At 39.8% G+C, this 24,595-nt stretch overlaps 1 long non-coding RNA gene across 1 annotated transcript; it reads right to left on the bottom strand.

Moving 5' to 3' along the window:
- Nucleotides 1-2,945: 2,945 nt before the first annotated feature.
- Nucleotides 2,946-23,958, bottom strand: LOC135984299 (uncharacterized). Its single transcript, XR_010602234.1, has 3 exons — nucleotides 23,350-23,958; nucleotides 8,367-8,510; nucleotides 2,946-7,038 (listed from the first exon to the last, which is right to left on the bottom strand). It is a non-coding gene; the product is annotated as an uncharacterized LOC135984299 (long non-coding RNA).
- Nucleotides 23,959-24,595: the final 637 nt, after the last annotated feature.

Genomic DNA, 24,595 nt, shown 5'->3' with positions numbered 1-24,595 from the left:
AAACAAACATGATGGGTATCAGGCATTATATGGTAATCAGAATAATGGGATTTGTACAGTTCTTTGCCAATCAGGAACAACAATTGGAATTTGACACCTGCCTAGCCACTTTATTTCTTCTCCTTCCTATTCTTCTCCTTTTTCCTTTTGTTTAACAAGAATCTGGCTTAGCTTGAGAAGACTCTGTATTTTGGAACACTGCTATAAGCCTGTTGCCAAAAAGGCAGCTAAAATCAATGTCGCTAAATAGCTCAATGCTGGTCCAATTTTGCCAGATCTTGTAGTGTCTGATAAGACCATATTCTGTGCCTGAGTTTCTCCAAGAGTAAGGTTGGAAGTGAAAGTCAGCATCAAAGACAAAGGGTTTATTTTTTCCCTTTGCTGCTCTTCTCTCCCCTCATGTGTGTTTGTCTTGTTTTGTCTTCTAGAAAACAGGATCAGACTTTAACATCAACAGCAATAAGAAGAGCTCCAGCCCATCTCAACTAAATTTTTTCTCTTTTCTCCAAAAAGGACAATTATCACTATCTAAAAGCCTGTCAAACAAGGGTTTTCTCTCTTCTAAATACTATCTACAGAGAAACTGGAAAAGGAGCAAGGGATGTTGTTAAAATGAAGGACTTACTTAATACTTTACATTTCAAATGCTCTCCTGCTTTTCTACATCTTTAATAAAATATTTAAAAGATTTTTTTTAAATGATGTGTTTCCTATGGAATTAAGTAGGCTGAGATCTGTGTACCAAACCCTGTTGTTTAAAACTGTTTAACACTGGGCTAGCTTGATTATCACTTCAAAAGTTTTTTTTCTCTTACTTAATTGGCCTCTCAGAGTTGGTAAGACAACTCCCACCTGTTCATGCTCTCTGTATGTGTGTATATATATCTCCTCAATATATGTTCCATTCTATATGCATCCGAAGAAGTGGGCTGTAGTCCACGAAAGCTTATGCTCTAATAAATTTGTTAGTCTCTAAGGTGCCACAAGTACTCCTGTTCTTTTTGCGGATACAGACTAACACGGCTGCTACTCTGAAACCTGGACAGTGACAGGGTCCCTTTGAACCCTTTGTGCTCATTTATTCCATCAAAGTTAATACAACATGCAGGAATTACTGGGTGAGGTTCTATGCTCTGTGTTATACAGGATGACAGTCTAGATGGTCATAATGGTCCCTCCTGGCCTTAAAATCTACGATTCTATTCATCAAAGCTGCCAGATTCTGTCTCCCTGAAGAAAGTAGGGCCTATGATCCCCCTCTAAGAATATCAGTGTAGATGGGGGTAGTTCCTGCCATAAGGGCACAAACAAGCTGAGGGCAGAAAAAGGTGGAAATCTCATATGAAAAGATGTTCTCTGGAGATTTCTATAATGCTGTGTCAGATGTCAGAATCAAATTTGAATCCAGGCCACTCTTTGGGATTGAATAAAAATCCAAACTCGGATTTCTAATTGTGGTAGCTTTTGAATATGCCCTTCTCTAGTCCTGTGATGGGATACAGAGATCAAGTGCTCATTGAGTAATGCACATACAATCTTCTGTTTCCAATTGAATAAGCAAGCCAAAGATTATTTAGTACAAACACTGTATTGTTTATATCTCAAGTTAAATTTTCATATTATATATATATATATATATATATATATATATTTGTATTTTGCCACATATATGCTATATCATGCAGGAGAGCACTTAAAGATAAAGATTAATCCATTGTAATGAATTCAATTTTTTTTGGCTTAAGACAAACAATTAGGATTGCAGAGTTAATAATATGATGAATAAAGAGTGATTCCTACCAACCTGCACCTTTTTATTAGGGGGTTAACATCACATATCTATACATTTTGAAAACCATCCGCATAGATCTTGATATCTAATTATATAGTGTATTTTTTATTTGAGCATCAGCTGCTTAATGTGCTCTCTGTGCTCCTTGTGCACTACAGAAAAAAAACCCCTTCCTTATGTTACATATACAAGCTATTTCAAAATGAGTCATCATATCCAAAGTGTGATCTAATGGAACCTTATTTTAAGAATATTTTTGTTTGTCAAATTGGATGTTCTAGTGAAAGTTCTGTGCTGTATTGCTATGCTAATTATGCTGGTAGATACTAATATATAATTATTTGAATCAAGCTTTAGAAACAAGCATCTTTCAACAATTTTTTAATATTTCCATTTCATCTTAAGTGCCAGATGTCAGGAACTTGAAAATATGTGTATTTTGGTCTTTTGGTCCTTCCGAGATTTTTCCGACTCAGTACGACTCTCATCTCTTGTGGATATGTATTTAGCCCCCATTGAGTGAACAAGCTTTATGGAGCAGCAATCTGTGTTCTTCTAAAATGAATGACTAGGCCACCTGCACTTTTGGAAAAAATCTTGAAGAGCCAAGTAATGGTCTCTAGAGAGAAAAAAATAATATTACAGAGGAACTTGGACTATTAGTCTGATCGGTATGGCAATTCCTTAGTCCAGAATCTTGTCTCTGGTAGTGGCTAGGGCTTAATTCATCTAAAAAGCCTGTAGTGGACTGTTAGGAAATAGTCTGTCCATCCATAAAAGAATTTTTTTCCTATCCCCTACCGCTAAGTGGATGTCTTATGCCCTGAGGTACAAGATCCAAAATCCTTCAAAAATGCATCCTATCTAATGTAATTGTGGGTGTTCTCATGATCCATACACACATCCAATTGGCATGCTTCTTAGGTATGACCAGGATGCTCAACATGTGCTAAATGTGTGTTTCATATAAAGGGCAACACCATGGCTTCGATTCACTTGTCATTGATCTTGTTTCCTAGTATTGTTATCTGATTGTCTTACCCTAACATAGAATGCCAGTCCATAATGATACCATGTTTCAACACCTTGAAAAACCAAATTGTCTTTATTTTTCCTCTATTATACCTTGTTTTGCTCACATTTATTCCCATGAACTCCGCAATATCATGCACAGGCTATCCTAAGTGTATACAGATCATCGAGTTAAGATTTCTGCCACCAAAACATATCATGAATGAAATAGCATACATATTATATTTTCTGCTCAGCTGAACCCACATTTTCTTGGTACCTTTACCTTGAGAAAATTAGTTGATGCATCCAGCTTATAATCAGCTGCTATGAAATCATAGCAACTGACAGAAGCACAGGCAATTAAAAGAATATGTATGGGCATCCAATGAGGTTGTCTATTGTAGGTGAGTTAATGAGTAATGTCCAAAAGATGCAGCCAGAAATATGTTATGTCTAGCTAACTTCTGAAGCACACCATCATGAATACTGAGAATTTGGAAACATTTGGGATAAAAGTTGATATTTTGTATTTGCATAGCATTACTAGTGTGATGAATCTACTTTCTCTTTATTGGATGACCTCTCCCTTCCAACATAATGATTTAGATGGTCAGGACTGGGCCACAGGTCACTCTTGGAAATATGGGATTTGTGAAGTTGCATAGGAAAGGGCTGACAGAACAGAAAGACTGGAGAGACCAAAAGAGGCAACAGCAGAAGTGGCCCAACATTATTGAAGACAGCAGGTTGCCAGCAGAGGAAAAGGACAGAGGTGGAATCAAGGGACAAGAAAAAGGTTAAAAAGTTGCTATAGGAGGAGACATTGGTTGCAGTTCAGTTGGTGCTAACATGGTTTAATTACAAGACTAGACAAAACCAAAACACATTCAGCATCACTTCACAAAATGTAACTGAGCTGTGTTTAAAGCAATACTGAACCAGACTTTCTGTAACATTGCTGCACGTGGTTTGGTCCTGTGTAGTCTTGCAAGTAACCAATTTAGGATCAATTCAGCTGTACCCAATGTTGACATCTGTTGTGAACAGATGCATTTCCCAGTGTGGACAAAAATGAAGGCCCCTATTGTCTTTCTCCTTCCATGGTCAATGGACTGCCTGTTGGTTCCCAGGCATCACTGCCTGCCAACTTTCACCTGCTAGTTAGCTGCCAGGAGTGGTTGTTCTCACTGAGGGAGGTGGGAGCAAAAGGCAGCTATCAAGAGGCAACAAGAAATAGAGGATCAGGGTGCAAGCTACTCCGAGGATCTGGGAAGAGTGGCTTAGATGGAATCTTCTTATCAGGGTCTGAGACAGAGAACCAAGATGGGATGGGGGAAATCAAACCAATCTAGTCAGAATTCTAAAATTCACCAGCACCGTAAATTAATATGTGGTGCTTGAGCTTTGCAGATGTTGCCATTTTCTTGATAAATGTGTAGCACCCCAAATGTCAAAAAAAGATAAAAAAAAATCTCCACATGCTGCACTTATAGCTAAGCCTTCCACAAAGCCATTAAGTCGAAATAGGGATAAAATCTGTTGGAGATGAGCTGTCCTCTGTGAAATAATGTGTACCTTTTAAAGTGTGAATTATATTATAAAATGCATTTTAATGCAACTATAGACTGCAAATTAGTATATGTACGCTGTACATATACTAGATGTTTGGCATGTAGAATTCAGTTCTGGGATTTCCTGTACCTAAAGTTAAGCATTTTCATACAGTATTTCAGAATTTCATATCCAAATCCTGCTTTTAAAAACAAATGATTTTTATATGCAAACTGATATGGAATTCTGTAGCATTTCTAACTGTATGGTATTCAAAATGTCAAGTACATTCCTTGGTTGCTGTATTTTTATAAATTGGATATTGTAGGATAATGTAAAGATTGTTAGTATAGAAAACTAATTTGAGCCAAAAACAGGAGAAAGGGTTATATATGGTAGACAAGGTAGGAGTACTGGTGGATACAAAGAATAAAAGAACTGTTGTGTACACACACACACACACACACACACACACACACACACTGAATTCCCCAGCTAGGGTAAGCCAGGATAGTTCCATTGAAGTCAATGGCACACCATTTTTTTTCCTGAACATTTTCAGATGCCCTAAAGACACAGTAGAACATAAATTCTAGTACCATATGAGCAATATTTATGATGAACAAAATATTCATCCCTTACAGATATAGGAATTGCATTTCATCCATGTCTAGTACCCATTAGTTGTTAAAATTAAAAGAGTTCAGAGGTGGAAGCTATCCCTTTGATTAGCCTGTCCAATTAAATTAGATTATATTGCATTACATTAAAAACTGTCACTATGTCATTTGAACATTTCCACTGAATCTTTGATTATTAATGTAAATAGTATTTATCCAGCTGATTTCCAAGGACAGTCCCCGAGTTAAGTGACTTTTTAATTGGATTATAAATATTCAGACCCTATTTAACTCTATGATTTCTTTCCTGGGGACTCCACATCCCCGTGGGACCCTTTAATGTCATACCCAAACAACATATACACCATACTGTAACCTAACAGGCAGACAGGCCATTCAACACAACATAATAAATTCCTGAATTTTACCCCACTTCATACACTGGGACTTTACTAAGGAGGACTGCATTGGAGCTTCAACATTGACCCAGCCACAAGTTTTGCTTCTAATGCAGACTCCCTGGGGCTCAAATGCAATGCCACCATGCCACCACAGGTCTCCCAGCCTTGCTTGTCAGGAGAGTGATGGACAAGGTATTGCAACTCCAACCCAGCACCCCCCACATGGAAGCCCATTTTTAAAAAAAGATTAAACATTTGCTGGTTAAATTCTCAGTTATGAATTTGTGAAACAAGGACATGCAGCTGTGAAAGCCTCATCTGAAACATGTAATGCTTCAACATTCAAATTCATAAATATTTCAGATGGTATACAAATGCAGCAGCAAACAGCAAGAGAGACCTCCCTGGATGGAAAATATACTGTAGATAAAGCGGATGCGGGTGAGAGGAAGGGGACCCTCACGTTTTGAACAGGAAACAAGCTTAGCAATACAACCAACCCTAATTTAGACTGCTTTTGTAATGTGCTGTCAAGAGAATCATGCTGGGTGATTCACTGTAATGAACTCCACCTGGATGCTTTGTAAATCTGAAATGGGGGACTGACTTAAGGCTGGTTATTGTTGTTACCACAGCTCTGGTTCAGTGAGCTCTAATTTGATCATTAAGTGACCATCCCACCAATGATCAATGAGAAATGCTTAAAAACTGTTAGTTCAGTATACTACTCTTATAGGCAGACTGTTACAGAGATGGGTTTACTAAAGAGTTTTGTCTTCTCCCGTTATGAAAAAAGACCTCCCCGATTCCCCCCTTCAAATCCAGATTATATAAAGAGGCATCATCATGGCTGATGAAAATACTAGGAAAAACTGATCTATTAAGGCTGACCTCCAATATTTGAACTAACTTAACAAGAGTTACGAGTGTATCAGTCATTAGAGCCAGTAGTTCACGGATTCCCCAAATTAATTTTTAGTCCCAGAAATAAAACTTTTGATGTTTTTGAACTGTAATATACAGTATTTAACTGTTGGATATATATGAGCTACTTTAGGACTCGAAGGATCTTTCATGAGCTTAGTCAGGATCAAATTCATTCTTAATTGCCCCACAAATGCTTTTACATAGTTTAAAATGTATTAGTATCTTAGTAATCTTACTGACTGGAGGCTACACAAATAAATGATTTCTACAAAACATTTTTTGAATTAACAATTAAAATATTAATGTATTTAATGCTAGTATAAATAATAGGCAACATATTATTATTATTTTTATCATGTGGACAAGGCCTTATGTATTACTATGTATATTTGCAAGTGTATCTAACATGGGAGGAACCTGAAACATTATGTATGAATATTCTTGAATTTCAGCGGAGGGGTTGGTCATATTTCAATCCCAGGAACTGAAACTGTCCTGATAGTTTCAGTTCCAAGTTGGGTTCCATTTTCTGCTTCTAGTTCAGGTGTTATTAAAGTCTCCAGACAACATCTCATGAGATTTCAGCACCATTCAACAGGATCCAGAACCCTACCCACAATTTTACCTCAGTCCTGAAATCTGGATCCTAGCTTAGTGGTAATTGAGCTTCATATTTTGATGCACAATGTATAAGTATCCACAGTCCAGTTTGAGTAATGAAAGATATTGCAACCTAAAAGTCAAAGGTAAATAAACAAATTTATTTCCATATATTACTGACATTTTAGGCTATTAAAATAATGTCAAAGTGAATTGCAAACGCTATCAGTGAATGCTTATTTTTTTTCATAACTGGGATTTATAAAAAAAAAATCACTTTGCCTTTGTCAGTCAGATGACTCCTGTGAAAAAACTGTTCACTAGTGTAAGTAAGATAGTCACAATCTGCATGCTTCTAAAATAATGTTACATTCTATGAATTAATAAAAGTAATTTATGCGGACATCATGTGAAGTTTTACATAGCACTTTGAAAAAGTGCTACAGCATGGAACATCCATCTAAATACTGTTAACTGATTGGGACATCTTTCCTACACACCATCAAAAATGATGTTTTGAATGACCTATTAAGAGTATATCCAGGCTGTAAATGCTTTCCTACTGAAAATGGAATGACTGGCCTGACTACATTCGAATAATCATGATGGCATTGCTTGCAAACTATTTTTACAGTTTTCAAGGTTATAGTTGACATAGACAGTTGAAAAAAATGGTATATTTTGTATTCTCAGAGCAAGCAAAAACCCTGAACATGAAAGCTACTTGGAAAACCTTCAAGCTCAGCTTGAATTATTTAAATATTTTGAACCCCCAAATTTTGAAACCTAGTCCCTTTTGTCAGGCTAGAAATTATCACAAAAATAGTGAGTCTTGGAAGACTTGTAAGTAAGTCTAGTAAGTCTTGTTACTTAGATTTTACACTTTTGTTGTGACCAACAATTACTGAGATCTTAATGTGTTTTTAAAAAAACATTTATCCAGAAGTATATCAAGGTTATTAAAATATGTTTTGGCACATGTACAAAAACCCAAAATGGCTTTCTGCCAGTTAGAATTAGAAAGCCAAAGGTCTCCGCTTTACAGTAAAAATTAAACTGAGTTGCTTTCTGGAAAGAACTGAAACAATTTGTGTGTGTAAATATTGACCTACCAAACAGGACTTTTCACAGAGATGGGGATCAGAAGCAGAAGTTCTCTGTGATGGGGTGTCTGCCCCACACAGGTGCAGAAATGGTTAACCTCAAAGAGCAGTGGAGGTGAGTCCTCTGAGCAGCCCAGAACGCTTTGTGAGGCGCAGCCAATCAGGGGGGAATTGCAGGGAGCAACAAATCTGGGCCCCCAAGGGTCAGTCCTAGGAAAATCCTATTCAACTTATTCATAAATTATCTGGAGAAAGCAGGGCCGGCTTTAGGCTGATTCCCCCGATTCCCGGGAATCGGGCCCCACGGGTAAGAGGGCCCCATGCCCATGCCTAAGAGGGCCCCGCGCCTTAGACTCACCCAGTGGTGGTCCGCTCCAGTGGCATTTCGGTGGCGGAGGGTCCTTCAGTGCCGCGGAAGATGCGGAGTGCCCCCCCCCCGCCGCTGAAGTGCTGCCGAAGACCCGGACTGCGGAATCGGGCCCCACAGGTCCTAAAGCTGGCCCTGGGAGAAAGAGGTAAATGGTGAGGTGGCAAAGTTTGCAGATGATATTAAACTGCTCAAGACAGTTAAGACCAAAGCAGACTGTGAAGAACTTCAAAAAGATTTCACAAAACTAAGTGATTGGGCAACAAAATGGCAAATGAAATTTAATGTGGATAAATGTAAAGTAATGCCCATTGGAAAAAATAACCCCAACTATACATACAATATGATGGGGGCTAATTTAGCTACAGGTAATCAGGAAAGATCTTGGAGTCATCATGAATAGTTCTCTGAAGACGTCTGCAAAGTGTGCAGCGGCAGTCAAAAAAAGCGAACAGGATGTTAAGAATCATTAAAAAAGGGATAGAGAATAAGACGGAGAATATCTTATTGCCCTATAAATCCATGGTACGCCCACATCTTGAATACTGCATCCAGATTCATCTCAAAAAAGTTATACTGGCATTAGAAAAGATTCAGAGAAGGGCAACTAAACTGATTGGGGGTTGGAACGGGTCCCATATGAGGAGAGATTAAAGAGACTAGGACTTTTCAGCTTGGAAAAGAGGAGACTAAGGGGGGATATGATAGAGGTCAATAAAATCATAACTAGTGTGGAGAAAGTGAATAAGGAAAAGTTATTTACTTGTTCCCATAATATAAGAACTAGGGGCCAGAAAATGAAATTAATGGGCAGCAGGTTTAAAACAAATAAAAGGAAGTTCTTCTTCACACAGCGCATAGTCAACCTGTTGGGAGAGTGGCCTGAGAACAATGACCTTTGAAAGGGATTGAAGAGCTGCTCTTTGTAACCTTGTTTTACTCTGGGGTTTTGAGAAAAACGGTTTTATTTTGAGGGGACTAGCATTAAAATTAATACAAGGGTTTGAATTTGCCATTAAGAGTCTAAAGGGATTCCAAAGGGAAACAGAGGCAGGCATGCTTGCCATGCTGCAATCTGCTACTGGAGGGCACCACAGATGGTCTTACCTTATCAGAGTAGCACTGAAGGATGATCTCTTGCTGTTGATGAATGGATATCAGACATCCATTCTCATCCACCTGGACTGCAGCATTTTACACTGTAATTCATAAGATACTGCTGTCCTGCCTGACAGAGGCGGCAGGAGTCCAGGTGAATGCATTAAAATGATCTGAGTCCTTCCTGGAGGGATGCACCCCAAGAACAGTGGTGGGAAACTGAACTTCTGCCACAGACCCCAACTTGTGACGCTCTGTAAGGAACAATTCTTCCTCAACTCCTATTCAAAATTTACATGGAGCTACTAGGAGAATAGGTATGATGACATGGAATTATGGCAAAGATACGCCAATGACATACAGTTCTACTTATTCTTCAGCATATATGAACATATCACTACCAACAAAATGGCCCAAATCTAAGATGAGATCAGCCCATGGATGAACAGCGGCTGGTTGAAGCTGAACCCAAGCAAGACAGAAACAATGCTGATGGGCAGAGGAAAGCACTATGAAGGGTTTGCAGCAACCATGCAGTCTCTTTTGGTTTATGACAGACCAACAATTGGTTAATTAAGTCTGTAGTTCAGGAGTGTTCCTAAATTTCTCATTGACATTAAGCTCTCACACAGCAACATCCACATGTAATGCTTTCTAACATTTCCAGCTAGCTAGGAGACTCCATCCCATCTTGCCAGATGAGGACACTACCTCAGTTATGCATACCTTCATCACCATCCATCTAGACTACAGCAATGAAATGCCTGGGCAGGAAGCCATCAGCCTTTAGAAAACTCCAATTACTAAAGAACACTGCATAAACATAAATCTTCAACACTATGATCTACCATGAGCACACTAAATCCGTCTTCTGCTTCCTATGACTATCAAGCCAAGTTCAAGGTCTTGGTATCTATCTTCAAAAACACTCAATGGCCTGGCCTCAGAATCTTTTTCAAATAAATTGCCTAAACTTTCAAGATGAGGACTGTGGTCAGCAGCTCCACTTCTTAGACATAATGGAGCTGTCAACCACAAGGGCATACCTTGTCTATGCCAGATGCAATGCCTTTTCAGGAGCTGGTCCCTGCCCATTGAATAAACTCCCATAGGAGCTGTGAACCATCACAAACCTCAGCACCTCCTGCTCCAAGTGCAGTATACACTTGTTTGACCTTGCCTTCAGAAATATAAACACATAGCAACATATACATATAATAATAAAAAAAACCTGTCACTCTTTGACTGTTGGAGTACAGGAATCAATACACAAAGTTCTAAATATAATGAACGCCCTCAAACAGTCTAGATAGTTGAATGTATATTGGTGCAAAAGATATCATACAATAGGAAACTATTTACAGGCTTGATCATTATTGAGAAAAATTGCTCTATTTAGCAATAGGAGTTTAGAGGTGATGGGAAAAATAGGCATAGACAAGGATTATGGTGTGTATTATGCATTTCCTCTCTGTGCCTGATCTACAGAGGAGGTGAATCTGTTATATCCACAGCTACAGAACCTGTAGCTAAAGCTGTAGAAACTAATATTTTCAGCTCTGGAGGTCCTCAGTTCAATCCCTAGCATCAGCCACCACACAGACAGCTTAGCTTAAGCGTGACAATCTCCAGGTGGGTACAGCATTTGTATCAAGGAAGGAAGACAGATCAGACTACAGGTAGGGTACAACAGTTATGAGAAGGGACTCTTGAGTCAGGTGAAGTAAGGTGGAAAGCTCTTATTTTCTCACTTACACTGGTTTATTCATTGCAGTTACTTCTGATTTACACTGGTTTAAATGAGAGTTGAATTAGATCTACTGAGTTTAGTGCATGGGGCAGATGCAGCCTCTTGATTTGATAGATACATGATACTAACCTGCCAAAGGAGAGCTTGCCGTATTTTAAAATACCCTCATTGAGGATCCAGGAACAAACCATCCTGATATGCAAAAAGCATAGTAAATATGGCAGGTGACCAGGTTGGCTTAACAGAGAAATCTTCAGTGAGCTTAAACACAGAAAGGAAGCTTACAAGAAGTGGAAACTTGGACAGATGACTAGGGAGGAGTATAAAAATATTGCTCGAGCACACAGGGGGGTAATCAGGAAGGCCAAAGCACAATTGGAGTTGCAGCTAGCAAGGGATGTGAAGGGTAACAAGAAGGGTTTCTACAGGTATGTTAGCAACAAGAAGGTCAGGGAAAGTGTGGGACCCTTCCTGAATGGGGGAGGTAATCTAATGACAGATGATGTGGAAAAAGCTGAAGTACTCAATGCTTTTTTTGCCTTGGTCTTCACAGACAAGGTCAGCTCCCAGACTGCTGAACAGGGCAGCACAGTATGGGGAGGAGGTGAGCAGCCCTCACTGGTGAAAGAGCATGTTAAGGACTATTTAGAAAAGCTGGACATGCACAAGTCCATGGGGCCGGATGCAATGCATATGAGGGTGCTGAGGGAGTTGGCTGATGTGATTGCAGAGCCATTGGACATTATCTCTGAAAACTCGTGGAGATCAGGGGATGTCCTGGATGATTGTAAAAAGGCAAATGTAGTGCCCATCTTTAAAAAAAGAGAAGGAGAACCCAGGGAACTACAGAGCAGTCAGCCTCACCTCAGTGCTCGGAAAAATCATAGAGCAGGTCCTCAAGGAATCCATTCTGAAGCACTTAGAGGATATGAAGGTGATCAGGAACAGTCAACATGGATTCACCAAGGGCAAGTCCTGCCTGACCAATCTGATTGTCTTCCTATGATGAGATAACTGGCTCTGTGGATATGGGGAAAGCAGTAGATGTGATATACCTTGACTTTAGCAAAGCTTTTGATATGGTCTCCCATACTATTCTTGCCATCAAGTTAAAGAAGTATGGATTGAATGAATGGACAATAATGTGGATAGAAAGCTGGCTAGATCATCGGGCTCAATGGGTAGTGATCAACATCTCAATGTCTAGTTGGCAGCCGGTATCAAGTGGACTGTGTGAGGGATCAGTTCTGGGGCTGGTTTTGTTAATCTAAATTAATGATCTGGATGATGGGATGGATTGCACCCTCAGCAATTTCGCGGATGACACTAAGCTGGGGGGAAAAGGTAGATATGCTGGAGAGGGTAAGGATAGGGTCCAGAGTGACCTAGACAAATTGGAGGATTGGGCCAAAAGAAATCTGATGAGGTTTAACAAGGACAAGTTCAGAGTCCTGCACTTAGGATGGAAGAATCCCACGCACTGCTACAGGCTGAGGACTGACCGGCTAAGCGGCAGTTCTGCAGAAAAGGACCTGGGGATTACTGTGGACGAGAAGCTGGATCTGAGTCAATGGTGTGCTCTTGTTGCCAAGAAGGCTAATGGCATATTGGGCTGCGTTAGTAGGAGCATTGCCAGCAGGTGGAGGGAAGTGATTATTCCTCTCTGTTTGGCACTGGTGAGGCCACCAGTATTGCGTCCAGTTTTGGGCCCCCCACTACAGAAAGGGTGTGGACAAATTGGAGAGAGTCCAGCAGAGGGCAACGAAAATGATTAGGGGGCTGGGGCATATGATTTATGAGGCAAGGCTGAGGGAACTGGGCTTATTTAGTCTGCAGAAGAGAAGAGTGAGGGAGGATTTGATAGCAGCCTGCAACTACCTGAAGGCGGGGGGGGGGGGGGTTCCAAAGAGGATGGAGCTCAGCTGTTCTCAGTGGTGGCAGCTGACAGAACAAGGAGCAATGGTCTCAAGTTGCAGTGGGGGATGTCTAGGTTGGATATTAGGAAAAACTATTTCAGTAGAAGGGTGGTGAATCACTGGAATGGGTTACCTAGGGAGGTGGTGGAATCTCCATCCATTGAGGTTTTTAAGGCCTGGCTTGACAAAGCCCTAGCTGTGATGATTTAGTTGGTGTTGGTCCTGCTTTGAGCAGGGGGTTGGACTAGATGACCTCCTGAGGTCTCTTCCAACCCTAATCTTCTATGATTCTAAGGGGGCATCAACCACCCACAGCAACACCTCCAACCTGACACTGCAGCCCTAATTCTGGCCTTGTGAGGAGGAGAGCCACTGTGTGTGGGGTGGAGAGAGAGGCCACACAACGTACACCTTGCAGCAGCAGCTCCTGTCCCACAGAACTGGGCCCTGTTTCCAGACAGACTCAGCCCTCAAAGCCTCCTCTCCGCAACAGGCTGAAAGAAGTGTATGTTTGCCTGTTTTTGCTACCTAGGTTTCATGATTTGAGCAGGTGCAAATGAACCCATGAACACACTAAAGCTGCCCATGGTGTAATCCAACTTCTATTAAGGTACTGTTTGTGGCAGGAGGAAAAAAGCCTGGGGTATGGGTAGTATACCATACATGTGCTTTCAGCCTTCAAGATCATTCTTAACAGAATTATACCTAAATTAGATAAGTTCATAGAGGATAGATAGATACATCAATGGGTATTAGCTAAGCTCGTCAGGGATGCAACCCCATGCTCTGGGTATCCCTAACCTCTGACTACAAATATGGCTTAAAGCTTAAAACACATGATAAATTTCCCTGTTCTGTTTGTTCCCTCTTAAGCATCTGGCACTGGCTACTGTTGGAAGACAGGATACTGGGCTAGATAGACTATTGGTCTGACCCAGAATGGCAATTTTTTTGTTCTTATCGGTAACTTAGATGTGTGAGAAATCTGAATACGAGGATTGTGTTGGCCTGCATCTATGTGGATTCTGATAGGAACTCCACAGGCCTGTGGATAGTCTTGTTGTATTTTTCTAGTGAATATGCAGTTATTTATTAATTCTGTGAATCCTTCCAATTTACTTTTACACTAAAAATTCTGAAACAGCTGCTTGCTTTGATCCAAGCTGTAAAATTATTATAAATTAAATCATATCTGGAAGCCGGTAATAGGCTTATTAAAATGTGTATTTACTTCTTTATTATTGCTCAATAGTTGTTGTCAGAATTAGAAAGTGGCATTAGAGGAATACATAAAAATCTCACTAGGCTACCTTTGAGAATACAAATTATTTTATATTTCAAGATTACAAACTTGGAGCAAAGCTAGCTAATACAAGGAACAGAAACTTAACATAGGGAGAATGGAGGTATATAGCAGTGGGCAGGGGTCAAGTTTTAGGGATGGCACAGGATGATGAGAGACTGGATAAGATTTTGTAACCTCTAAATTGTGGCCCTATACCTCACTGCAATTAGCACCAAGCAAACTTACATTATAAATAAATAGGAAAAGTGAAGAAAAATACGTAAAGAATTAATCTAATTTAAAGTATAGGCCAGATTTCCCTCTCATATCAAAATGTGTCCTGCCTCTAGATGTAGCTATCTACCATCTTTATTTCCAGCTGTGAAATGTATGCCGGCACATTTTAACAGGTCCAGGAAGCCCATTAAAATGTGCCTTCCTCCCTACTCCCCATCTTCCTGTTTTCACCTGTGGCTTCAAGGAGGCTTATCTCAAGGGGCATACTTCACCAATCTCACTTATTTTTCCAGAATTCAGTATACTTCTAATGGTCTGTGTCCTTGTCAAGTTAACTGTATATAGTCAGGAGAACTGTCCCCAAAAACCCTTCCACCAATTCAGGGCTGGAGTGAGAGCAGCCAAAACACAACTTGAGTGGTCTCTGCCTGGTTCTTCCCACTCTAAACTACATTCTGCAGAGCTATAATGAAGGCTGCAAAGAGAAATAAATAGAAATAAAATAATTTAAAACTAACTTTTTTGCCAGTAACAAAATGGGTACATCTCACAGAAAAACCCATGGAGGGAACCAGGTTTGAGAGATTTCCTCTGCAGACTATCCCCTACATTGTTCTTAATGAGTGTATCATGATCAGTGGAACTGGAGTCAGAGGGCCTGCGTTCAAGAGTGACTATTACTTATGGGTGCCAGAGAAACGTAGTATGCAGATAGTTAGGCAGGAAGCAACACAATGCATAGATATAATAACATTGTACTTCTTTGACTTAACCTGCATTCATTTTCACTCTGTGCCAATGAAACAATGAGGAGGCAGAGGTTCTCTCTCTTTTGTTTAAAGCTCCCTGCAACTTTCCCTCCCTCCCTCATTCATCATGGTCCTGAGGAGTCATGTTTTCAGAGCTTACTTCAGTGGCAAATGACTACAGAATACCCTTCAAGGGAGGAACTTCACAAAATCAAAGGTGCTCAGTGGAAAAGATTGTACAACCTCAGGAGAACCTTTGTGGATTCAGGGTGAGGGAAGATCCAGCCCTGCGAGGTAACTGAATATTTGCTATAAAGGCTTCAAATATCCAGTGAACATTTAAAGTTGGCACACTTCCTGCAGGACACTATGCAGTGCCTCACATCCTGTTGACATTCTGAGACTCACATGCAAACATAGGAAGCAATTGCAGAGATAAGATAGAGAATATACCCAGGCGGGACTACAGCAACATCAGTATTGTTTTCACTTAATACATTGTTTGTTGCTGTTACTTAAATATGTTTTCTTAAAATCTGCTTCAGTCACTGAAATACTACAACATGTGTGGAAGCCACACTTATGCAGACACTTGGCCCCACAAAAGGGAATGTTTAAAGGATATTTACCATCAACACTACCCATTTCCATAAATCATACATTGCTTGGTAATGCATCTATAACCATTTAGTTAACATGACAATACAGGATACTTATTTCATGATTTATAATGAATGGAAGAGGAGAATCCCCAAAGAGGAATATTTACTGAGAATAGAGAATCTGAACATGGGAAAGAAATTGTTTGACATTCTTGACAAAGATTGTTCAGTGTTGTAAAGTGTGGTTGAGTATATTGGGACATTTGGTAGAGCAAGTGTCTGTTTCGAAGACGAGGAATTAAAATATAAAGCAATTATAAATTGCTTGACAATTTTATATGACCATTTTTCTCTATATAAGAAACAAAACAAGCACAGTAAGAGCAGAAACTTTTTAAGATGCTATTAAAGTAGATGAATTATTCAAAAGGGCTATGCAATTATGTATGGGGTATGTAAATATTTAAATAAAATTAGGGTTTTTAAAATTAAATATAGTGCCTCTAAAAGGTGCCAGATTGAAACACTGAAAAGATGACTGCACTTAACCAAAGAATAGCACAAGCCAAGGGAGTACACCATTTCCTTCACTGCCCCACCAGTATGAAAGACTCCTTACTTGGAGAGACCACCTTTGAAGGTGAGATGGCAATTTAAGATCCAATTCAGGAAAACACATAAGCGCATGCGTAAAGTGCTTATGTGATTTCTTGAATTGGGGCCTGCCACAGGATAGCTGGTCCCTGGAGATAGACTAGGCTCAGCTCCCCTGGATCAGAACAGATGAGTCCAATCCAGGCAATTAATGGGGGCTGAGCTACATTTGGGCCTACAAAGGGCTTCCAATGACCAGGAAAAAGAAAACTGATTGGGACAGGCTGTGTCTGGGGAGGGAAAGCCACAGCAGTGTGGTGCTAACTCCTGTGGTAGGCCCCCCCGAAGCACAGGCCAGGTGCTCAGGGAGAAAGCCCTGATGCTGCTGTTCCAGAGAGAGGGCAGAATTGGGAAGCTACCAGAGGCCCCTGAGAGGGGTGGAGCTGAAACCTGAAAGTGAAGACTGAGTTAAAAGACTGTTTTTCTGTTTATTATTAAGAAAATAAACCTCCTTGAAAGAGACTGGGTATGGCAGCATATACTGTGGAGCTGGGGAGAAGCCCAATTCAGTGACTGTCTCCATATTAATTCAACTCACACTTTCTATTAAGAAGCTGGTTTGGTTGTCATGTGGATATCTGGAATGGGACTGAGATCATGCCATCATTTCGCACAGATGAATAATCATCCATCCAATGTAAACCATTATCACTTAATACTGAGATTTAGCAAATTTGCACAAGGGTTTATATGTAATATTGCTGCGAGTAACCAGATGGTGCTATTACAGATAATCTTACAAGTTTGTCCAGCTGAATGCGTGGGCAGTTAGATCTTGGAGAAAATGCTTATCATTAGTCATAATATAGTTCTTTTTAGAGGTTATTATATAAACAAATAAAATTGTTTTCCCCTCCCAAATCTGATTGAATTGTTCTTTAAGGTGCAGAACTGATGCCTATAAGTTATACATATGCATGGAAATAAATTTTACATTGTGTTAGACATGTAAGAGCATAAATAGCCTAAAAAGGACAAGTGGTCAGGATCATGGAGTTTGCTGGAATTCAATAGCCCAGGATAAGTTGGGCAAGCATAAACTATTCCTAAGGAGTGAAAGAAATTCAAGCAGAATGCAGAGCTCATTTTCAAGGTTTTCCTGAATTGAAAGATGAGGAGGGAAAAGTGCTGCAATTCTGAGTTGAAGGTTGCAGGGAAAGGTATGTCAGACAAAGGGATAAAACAGCTATTACAATAGGTCATTTCCTTAGCCCCCACTCATGCATGGCTTTCTATAGCTTCACATATATTACAACGTATATGCTGACTGCAGCCATAGCATTTTGGCTGTGATTCCCTGAAGGGAAAGTGACATAGATGGAAGGGTCTGATCATAGTCCCAGGGAAGGGATAGATATATAAGACAGAGCATAGAAGTACTTTTAAATTTTACAATTTGAGCACTGAAGAAGTGTATGAATTTTTTTCCCTTTAAAACACTGGTAAAATGTTAAATATTTCTATCTGATATCTTTGTATTTCCCACTTTAGTCTTGTATCATAAGAGTTAACGTAACCTAAATACCATGCCAAACTGTACATTGCAGTTACTATGGTAATTGCTAATTGTATATTGATTAGTAGAGGAATTGGTCTTATAAAACCTATACAATTAGCTATAGAATCCTAAGGATATCTGGAATTGCATTAGTATATGCATCTTTACTTTGGAAAATGTTGCTCTTATTCTTGCTTTAGATTTTGTGTTTACATTCACTGACTGACTCTGACCTGTTTTCAGAGCTCCACTCCACTGAAAATCTAGATCTTGCAGCTCTCATGAAGACAGGATTGAATCCAAATTTATAACTGATTGGTCTCCTTATGTGAAGTCATGAAGGAATAAACTGACTCAATCCTGCATTCCTTACTCAGGTCCACATCATTCCCTACAAAGGAAAACACTCACAAGGGTCAGGGAACTCTGAGTTTTAGCTCAAACTGTCCTTGGAATCAGCTGATTGGAAAGGACAATTTGTAACCAACAGGGACCTCGATCCATAGCCCACTGAAGTTAAAAGAGTCTTTCCATTTATGTCAGCAGGCTGTGGAAGTGACTCTAGCAGGGGCAGAAGACCTGGCTTTCCTAATATATCCATATTCTAAAATCTGGAGGGGAAATCCTATGACATTAGGGCATCTACTGAGAGCAATGTCATTTCATGGTAGCTCAATGACTGCACAATGTAAGTTGTAAGGTACTGAAAGGGTTTACATGTAGGTGTTATTACATTCTGAGTGAAGTCTGCAAGACATCCCTTGGAAAGGAAGCATTGAGAGTTAAATTCTAAATTGCTAACCTGGGTATTGTAACTTATTGAAATACCATGCACTGACATTAATATTTCACTGAAGACACAAGATTATGTAAATCAATAATTAATGGTATTTTCCATCTCTAAGTTATATGCTTCTATGAGAATGTAAACACATTCAAAGATATGAGCACACTGGGCTACCTGAAAGGTTCTCTCTTGTTATAAATTTGTATGTGAGAAGATTTGTAGTTATCTGACGTAGGCGTTGGTTTGGTGCTCACAGTTAGCTAGATCTGAACACCTCCACAATTCAGGTGGGTTCAGATTCAGGATTTTGATTTAGTCCATTTGTTTTGATTCATCACTAAACTTCCACAAAATTTTTAGTTGGTCAGAAGATCTGAGCTTCAAGCTTAAGGATTTTCAGTTGGATTGGTACTTCTATTTTTATATGAAAAAGCAGATAAACTTGATGTCTACATGATATCTTACATCAATCATCTGAAAACAAGGGGCTTTAAAATAAAAATGCTACTTAAAATAAAACAGTTGAAATACAGCTATTTTAAGAGTGAAAATTACTCATTTTTTAATCTGCCTACAGCGTTACTCATCTTGCTCTTTGATGAAGGAAGTGGTTAGTTAGCCATCAGTATGCAATCACACCAGATTTTAGGAACTCAGAATAGCTTCATCATTTACACTGTATTATTTTATACATAAGGATAAGTATTTGGATGTTTTATTAACTACAGCATATGCTGTAATTTCTAGAGTTTCTTGTTTTTAAAAATCAAAGATGTTATATATAGACAAACATATGCACATTATTAACTTTTAAATTTCACAGGAAATCTTAGACACTGTTAAATCCAGTACCATTTACATTATGGCTCTCACAAATTACAGAATGGAAAAAAAAAATCTGCAAACTAGCTGCAACCTATGAAACAGACTGTTTTCCTGCCAGAGAAATCTGTTCTTATCATTGCAGAATTAGCCTCTCAGTCTTCTGCAAGCCACTGACAAATCAGTTAGAAAACTAATAGTTCACTTCCTTAAGAACTTTCACTGAACTGTTCTTTACTGAATAATCCTTGAAGCACAATGTCTCCTAAGTAACAACTAAAGATGTATTAACATCTTTTCCTGAAAGCTAGATTAGGTATGGATACCTTAGATTGACCCTTTGTATGTACTAAATTCATGTAATAATATAAGAATATAGTTCAAATTTATCAAAAACTCCTTACAGCTTTCCAACATGAAATCATGTTAGCTATGTGCTGTTCAAACACAGGGATTGGCCCCGTGGTATTCAATTAATGGTGGGCATTGGTGCTTCCCCATGCAAGGTAACAATATGAATGCACAACTGCTGCCAAGAGTGAGCTTTACTTTATACCAGTGTAAAACCTGTTCTAATAAAGATGATCCAGCTAATTTTCTAATCTGCAAAATTAAATCATGGTCATACTGGCTTGCTTATATTGTAATAATTTCCATGTGCTAGTTTAAATTTAACAAATGAAAACCACACACTCACAAACCAAAGAAGCTAACATGAATGTGGGACAATATTATCAGGGTAGAAAGCATAAGAACATTTTTTTAAAGTTACTTTCAAACTACTTTCCTTGCTTTATAAAATGCCACTAGCAAATATAATGCTGCTTTCATAATGTAACCGTGGTGACATATTTGTAAAGCAGCATGTAAGCACTCATAAAAGGGTAATGACTTCCTTAAGTGATAATAAAATAAGCTTTCATGTTGAGATATACTGTAGTGCTACTGTTCATGTGCAACAGTAGTAACATTACCTATTTATTTTTTATCTTCTAAAAAACCCCATGAAGTTAGTGTGTTTGGTTACTGTCTGGGTAAGTATAGTTTGGGACATTATGCATGTGATGAAAACTACCTGCATGAACCTATGACTAGCCCAAAAATTCATTATTTCTGAATCATAAATTACTGCAGACACCATAGTCATCATATATCTAGAATATAGGTTGTGAATTTGTGAAGCACAGTTTTAAGTTTTGCATGATATCCAAAATTCTCACATGCAAAACTTGGACTAGGTAAAGGATAAAAAAAAGGAACACACAGGAAGTTGAAAAGAAAAAAGGAGAGACAACGTAAAAGGGGACATTGTCAAGACAAAAATATTTAAAAAAAAAAAAATCCTGTCCTGTGTCACACCATTTTAGAACAGGAAACCAAAGAATTTCACAATCTAATTTGCTTGTCACGATTTTGTCTTATTTGCTTACAGTTTCCACTTTGCTCAGCTTGGATAACACCACTACAATCAGAGGGGTAGCCGTGTTAGTCTGGGTCTGTAAAAAGCAACCAAGAGTCCTGTGGCACCTTATAGACTAACAGACGTATTGGAGCATAAGCTTTCGTGGGTGAATACCCACTTTGTCAGATGCAGTGGGTATTCACCCACGAAAGCTTATGCTCCAATACGTCTGTTAGTCTATAAGGTGCCACAGGACTCTTGGTTGCTTGATGCTACAATGTTTAGTCAGCTGCATACTTTAGGCCAGACTATGATCCCAGCTATGTTCCTAAGGAATGACTAAGGCAGGGGAAGTCATCTGAATCTTCATCATCAACATTATATGTTATTTACATTATTGTAGCACCTAGAATCCTCATCATGGACCATGATTCCTTTGTGCTGAACAAACCAAAACAACAACAAAAAAAAGACAGTCCCTGCTGCCAAGGAGCTTGCAATCTAAGGACTTGTCTATAGACAGAGTTAGTGCCCGGCCAGCTGGGGTATAAATCTACATTGCTCCAGCAGGCTGCACATGGTGCATGTTTACCCTGCTACTACTAAAATTCCCTTGTTTGCTTTCAACTACTACTGTTTGAAACTGCAGTAAATCAATGTGCCCTAGGATAGGACAGGCTGTAGTCTCAGAACACCAGCAGTCTAACCTGAGCATCAGAGTTGGGTACAGCATTGCAGCTCCAAGACAGGGCATGCCTAGAGAAATCTGCACTAACATATATCTCTTTGTGATTTATAAACCATACCAGTGGCTTTGACGTTGTTAATAAATCTGTAGGAATATTTCTAGTAGGGAGACTTGTTCAAGAAGATAGTTACAGTGTTTCTCCCATGCAATCACCGAAGCAGCACTACAGGCACCATTTTGATGCAACTTTAAAGACTGGGAGCTTCCTCTCCAGTCAGTTTATCTGAAAGCTGTTATAAAAAACAGATAGGATATCAGGTACTCTTGGGACAAGAAGCCCATACAACGCTTAAACGTTAGGGGGCTGATCCAACTCCCATAGAAGTCAGTGATTCTGATGGGATTGTGCCTTAGAGCTGATCAAATAACACAAACTGGGAGCCACAAATATTTTCTTAACTAATAATAAAAAAACCAACATTGTGTTTGGTTGTTGTCATAAAAATATTCATGAAACCTGAAAGTTTCAAATTTAATAATGAATAACTATTCATCTGAAAAAAATCATACCAGAAGTACATGATGACAAAAAATGAATAATTCATCATATTTTGTTATTCTCTTTATTATTTGTTATTTTTATTGTCATAGCATCTAGAAGCCTAAGTCATGAAGCAGAACTCCACTGTGCCAACAAAGAACAAAAAGATGTCCCTGCCCCAAAGAACCAGGGAGTATAATGTAAAATGAAAATATCTGAAGTTTGCAAATAACCCAGAGAGTGTAATTTGTTCATAAGTTTTCATTAAGTCATTTGTATGAACACTGAATATATTAAGAGAAGTCAGGATCATCTGCATCTGTTGATGCTCCTTTGGAGTGATGCAGATCATAAAGCCCAGAACAAGAACTCTCATCTGAGAAGATACAATTGTGGAATGAACCTCCAGAGTAAATTAGATTCATTCAGATTCTGACCATCTTTAAGGAATGCTGCCAAACCTCTTTTGCTAAAACTTTTCTACTATAAACAGAACTATATTTGCAACATCAGCTACTTCCCTGTTGTCCTGTTCCTAAAATCCCCAACCCCTATGCAGAACTTTCTATGACCCAGTAGAGAAGAAAAGCCAGAAACTCCAGGAAGTTCAACTCAGGACTCTGCTATTGCCAACCTATGGAAGGTGATCAAATTCTTGTGGTGATGGATGTCAATACAAAACCCTTAGATAGACTGTAAATTTACAGCAAAAACTTATGTTAGGTTTATAATTGTACAATTAAGCCTGATCCATCCCTATTAGAGTTAATGGTAGATTTACCACCTACTTCAATGGGAGCAAGATCAAGTTCACAATCAGGAACAGCCAAAGTTACGGTAAACTCTTACTCAGCCTCTTTTACATGTGCATGAAAACACTGCTCATTAATTATATGATCAAATACTACTTTGATATAATGGAACTGTAACGGGTTTGGGACTCACCACTTGGCACCTCCTGCTGGTTGCCTCTGGGAATTAGCTCTGTCCAGTGGAGCACCGCCTCCTGGTGGTGTCCCATCCATTGTCTCGCTCTTGGTTGGCGTCTGAACCTGTGTTGCTCTCCGGCTTGTGGCGCCCTCTTCCAGACCACTGCCCTCCGGCAGTGCCCCTCAGTCCATCCACACCCCTTTCCGGGGGGGGGGGGGGGAGCGCTTAACAGGAGTCTTTGCACCAGCCTCAGCAGCCTGCCACAACCCCCAATTCTAGCCCCTCTTACATCAGGTGGCAGGTTGCAGCCTGACTCGGCCACTGCTCCACAGCCCGCTGCAGCACAAGGGGGAAAGGGGGGAACCCAGGCCCACCCACTACTCTGGGTCCCAACCCAGGGACCCTCTAACGGCAGCCTCTCGGCCCTCCTTCTCTCCCCTTGCCTTCAGCCTTCCCTGGGTCACTTCCCCTCTGACCCCATTGCACCCTCTAGGCCCTTCTTCTCAGGGCCCACAGTCTGGCAGGTCTCAGGCTGAAGCTCCACTCTGCTTCCCTCAGCCTGCCCAGCACTGCGCTGTCCTGGGTGCTGGTCTCCTGCTCAGGAGACAGACCTTCCTCCCTGAAGGTCTGGGACAGACTGACTGCTCCCCTCCTGAGCAGCCCTTTTATAGGGCTGAGCCTGTTCCTGATTGGCTGCCTCCAATCTGGGCCCTGATTGGCTCCCAATAAGCCCTTCTCTAATTGGTTGGCCGTCTGCACAGGTGCACTGGCCTGCTGCAGCCTAAATTCTCCAGGAGTGGAGCAGCCGTCCCCTACAGGAACATATTCATGTGAAGGACCTTGTAGTACTTTGTATGACACAGTACATAAAAGCCATTTATATAAAATGCATGCAGTTCATTGTAATTCAACAATATACTACAGCTGAAGTAGGCCAAGACCTAACACACTGCCCCATGCTGATGCCAAAATATACCATTCACCTTTCTTTATCTCAGTTTTCTTACCTTGAGAATGATATTAATACTAATACTTTAAACATATGTAGCAATTTGTCATCTGTATTTCTCAAAGCACTGGAGAAAGGTGGACATACATGACTCTTCTAATTTTATGGAGTGGGTAGACAGAGTTTAAGTGACTTGTTCAAAGGCCACATAGAAATTGATGTCAGACCTACACATTTTAACCCAAGTCTTTTGGCTTAGACTAAGGTCTACTCTAACCCATGATAATACAGTACTGCCTATGGAAGACTTTA

This window comes from Chrysemys picta, chromosome 6, assembly GCF_011386835.1.
Source record: "Chrysemys picta bellii isolate R12L10 chromosome 6, ASM1138683v2, whole genome shotgun sequence".
NCBI lineage: Eukaryota > Metazoa > Chordata > Testudines > Emydidae > Chrysemys > Chrysemys picta.
The sequence above is the reverse complement of the archived record's forward strand: the minus strand, read 5'-3'. Positions and strand labels throughout refer to the sequence as shown.